The sequence below is a fragment of the Conger conger genome, chromosome 8 (assembly GCF_963514075.1).
Source record: "Conger conger chromosome 8, fConCon1.1, whole genome shotgun sequence".
Classification (NCBI taxonomy): Eukaryota; Metazoa; Chordata; class Actinopteri; order Anguilliformes; family Congridae; genus Conger; species Conger conger.
The window spans coordinates 63537745-63542448 of record NC_083767.1 but is presented as its reverse complement, the minus strand read 5'-3'; positions in this window follow the sequence as shown (position 1 = coordinate 63542448).

Sequence of the window (4704 nt, the reverse complement as noted above, 5' to 3'; positions counted from 1 at the left end):
CCTCTCCCTCTCTCTCTCCCTCTCCCTCTCCCTCTCTCTCATCTCTCTCTCTCTCTCTCTCTCTCTCCCGTCGCTCGTCCAGGGCCGGTGTAGCGTTATGCCAGAGAGTGTGTGTGAGTGTGTGAGTGTGTGTGTGTGTGTGTGTGTCTGTGGGTGAGAGTGTGTGTGTGAGAGTGTGTGTGTGTGTGTGTGTGTGAGAGTGTGTGTGTGTGTGTGTGTGTGAGAGAGTGTGTGTGTGTGTGTGTGTGTGAGAGTGTTGTGTGTGTGTGTGTGTGTGTGTGTGAGAGAGAGAGTCACGGTGATAACGGCCGGTGGAGAACTTAGATGCTGTACTAAATACTGTATTAAATATACTCAGATACTCTATTAAAGGTACAGTAGGTATTTTCGGACTCAAAAGAACACCCTCAAACCACAACGTGTACGGTTTTGGAAGTTGACAGTGACAAACGTGCCAGAGCCTGCTGTCGTTCCCAGGTGTAGCCACAGTGTGGTCAGTGCAGCTGTTGGGCCCTTGAGCAAGGCCCTTAACCCCACATTGTTCCGGGGGGGTTTTAATGATAACATATTATTATATTTCTAAAACCATGCCATGCTTTCTTGATGCTTGAATGACACAGCAATATGTCTTTGGGTAAAGCTCAAATTATTTGCTGCTATGATTGAGGACCATTACAACTTCCCAGACTAGTAAACTAAGAGAAAGAAGAGTAAGAAGCCGTACACCCGTACTGTCTCAACCCTCAGCGAGGCAAACAAGCAAGCCAAGTCCACAGATGTGACGCGTTTGTGTGCCATCTGGTGGTCATGTATTGTCATTACACAACATAATTTTTATACCATTTTAAACAACCCAGTGGCCTGACACGTGCTGCCCTCTGGTGGATTAGTGAAAGTTCTGCATCCTCATAACCAGGCAAATGACAGATCAACATATTGACAAACCCCAAAAAAGATAACCTAATAAATACATACACACATACACACACATACATACAGTCAGGTCCATAAATATTGGGACATCGACACAATTCTCCTCTTTTTGGCTCTACACACCACCACAATGGATTTGAAATGAAACAAACAAGATGTGCTTTAACTGCAGACTTTAATTTGAGGGTATTTACATCCAAATCAGGTGAACGGTGTAGGAATTACAACAGTTTCTATATGTGCCTCCCACTTTCTAAGGGACCAAAAGTAATGGGACAATTGGCTGCTCAGCTGTTCCATGGCCAGGTGTGTGTTATTCCCTCATTATCTCATTTACAAGGAGCAGATAAAAGATCTAGAGTTCATTTCAAGTGTGCTATTTGCATTTGGAATCTGTTGCTGTCAACTCTCAATATGAGATCCAAAGAGCTGTCACTATCAGTGAAGCAAGCCATCATTAGGCTGAAAAATCAAAACAAACCCACCAGAGAGATACCAAAAACATTAGGTGTGACCAAATCAACTGTTTGGAACATTCTTAAAAAGAAATAATGCACCGGTGAGCTCAGCAACACCAAAAGACGGAAAACAACTGTGGTGGATGACAGAATAATTCTTTCCCTGGTGAAGAAAAACCCCTTCACAATAGTTGGCCAGATCAAGAACATAGGTGTATGTGTGTCAAAGTCAACAATCAAGAGAAGACTTCACCAGAGTGAATACAGAGGGTTCACCACAAGATGTAAACCATTGGTGAGCCTCAAAAACAGGAAGACCAGATTAGAGTTTGCCAAACAACATCTAAAAAAGCCTTTACAGTTCTGGAACAACATCCTATGGACAGATGAGACAAAGATCAACTTGTACCAGAATGATGGGAAGAGAAGAGTATGGAGAAGGAAAGGAACTGCTCAAGATCCAAAACATACCACCTCATCAGTGAAGCATGGTTGGGTCGTGTCATGGCGTGGGCATGTATGGCCTGGCAGAGCATCACCAGGGATGAAACCCAGCGTCTGGTGATGTCAATGCGTTCCAGACTTCAGGCTGTAATTGACTGCAAAGGATTTGCAACCAAGTATTAAAAAGTGAAAGTTTGATTTATGATTGTTAGTTTGTCCCATTACTTTTGGTCCCTTAACAAATGGGAGGCACATATACAAACTGTTGTAATTCCTACACCGTTTACCTGATTTGGATGTAAATAACCTCAAATTAAAGCTGAAAGTCTGCAGTTAAAGCACATCTTGTTCGTTTCATTTCAAATCCATTGTGGTGGTGTATAGAGCCAAAAAGATGAGAATTGTGTTGATGTCCCAATATTTATGGACCTGTACATACATGCATACACACATGCATACACACAAACATACATACACACACATACATACACACACACATACACACACATGCATACATACACACACATACACACACACATACATAAATACATACATACACACGCATACATACATATATACATACACAGACATATACACACATACATACATATACACACACACACACACACATACACACACACACACACGTACATGTATGGGAAACTGTACTGTAGGAGGCTGTTTTTCATTTTAACGGTGGCCATTAAATATGCCAGGTCAAACCAAGGTCCTAACAAACTGGATGCTCTGTCTAAATACAATATTACATAACATATAATGTACAAATGCATTATTATAGGCCATTGGTGCCGAGAGTCTGACCAATTCCTCCTGAACCAATCCAATCAGGGGGGCGGACAGCCTGCTGCTAAACCGATTTCGCTTGTAATCATTTCACGAGCGATGATCTTGACAGCTGCATCCACCCATCCACCACTGCCCTCCCAAACCGCTGGTCTGCCTGGGCCAGCCCCACACTCTCCCCCTAATCCCCCACCCCCGTCTGTAAAATCAATCCCACAATCCTCACATGTGATTGCCCCATAATCCTCTGCTTGTTAGGGATTATATCTCTCTCTCTTTACCTTTCCCTCTCTGTTTATCTCTCCCCCTCCCTCTCTTTACCTATCTCTCTCCCCCCTGTTCTCCTCGTTCATCTCCATATCAACTGAACTGCCATTTTATAAATATGTGTGCATTCCAGGTCTATTTTCATAATCTGCCTGTATTTAGTACTTGAGTGAATAAAGATGTGAATAAATATGTTTTAACCAGGAAAGATGTGCAGTAGAACTTCAGCGGTAGGAGGGAGGTGATTTTGGTCCAGAGGAGAGTGCTGATATTCGGTCAGATTTTAAAATAAGGCTCCATGAATTGACAATAAAGGAGCACTGTCACTTGAACGCAATTCTTCCTCTGTAAATCCCGTAAAAATCGTCTGTCAAAATTGTAAGGTTGTATTTCTTCGTCAAAATCGAAAAGCTCGTTCTTTAACTCGGCAAAATCAGAGCTGTCCATCATATCGCTCAGTCTAGCCAAGTCAGGTCCCATGATGTTTGTATGCTAACGTGATATTTGTATGCTAACATATTTTCGAGAGAGTGTCATGGCCGCCCATAACTCAGTCTCTGTGTTCAAGGGCGGAGTTTGAGAGCCCGTTGGCTTCTGGGAAACACAGGCTAGAGATTCAAGTCAAAAACTTGCCCTTAGAAGTGTTTGCCCTTAGAAGTTTTGCCCTTAGAAGCTTTGCCCTTAGAAGTTTTGCCACATATTTAAGAAATGGCTATACTGACGCTGATTTCACGCTTGTTTCCGTTTCAGAGATTATTTGGATTAAATGCTTAAATTCTGTGTGTAGGCATCTTTAAAATCACTGTCAGACTATTCCCCATTGTTCAGGAGCACAGGAAATGGCCAATGGGGTGCTGGATCATTATGAAAGGAGATTTAATTGGTGGATCAGTGTGAAAAGACAAACTGATTTAATTGGCGGATTACATAATGTGGCAGACACGTGTGATTGGTGGATTGGGTGTACAGAGCAGACGTGATTGGTGGATTGGGTGTACAGAGCAGACGTGATTGGTGGATTGGGTGTACAGAGCAGATGTGATTGGTGGATTGGGTGTACAGAGCAGACGTGATTGGTGGATTGGGTGTACAGAGCAGACGTGATTGGTGGATTGGGTGTACAGAGCAGACGTGATTGGTAGAAGGCTCATTCTATCTTCTTCCCCTTCCTCCCCCTTCTTCACTGGGCTACATCTCCTGCCTTCTTTTCTCTTTTTCTCTCTCTCTTTCTCTCACTCTCTCATCTTCTTAACTCTCTCTGACACCAGTCCTCCTCCCTCTATACTTCATCTCTTTTACCCTTTAATCTGAAATGCAAGGGATTAAAAAGGCTTCTCGTTTTTAAAAATTTCACTCTCTCTCTCACTCTCTCACACACATGCATTATTGATGAAACTATATATTTAACTATATATTTAAATATATATTTACAAACAACACAGTGACTGTGGCAGTCCAGTGCAACAAGCGGAGAGAGAGAATAGTGAGAGAGAGAGAGAGAGAGAATAGTGAGGGAGAGAGAGAGAATAGTGAGGGAGAGAGAGAGAATAGTGAGGAAGAGAGAGAGAGAGAATAGTGAGAGAGAGAGAGAATAGTGAGGGAGAGAGAGAGAGAATAGTGAGGGAGAGAGAGAGAGAGAATAGTGAGGGAGAGAGAGAGAGAGAGAGAATAGTGAGGGAGAGAGAGAGAGAATAGCGAGAGAGAGAGAGAGAATAGTGAGGGAGAGAGAGAGAGAGAATAGTGAGGAGAGAGAGAGAGAATAGCGAGAGAGAGAGAATAGTGAGGGAGAGAGAGAATA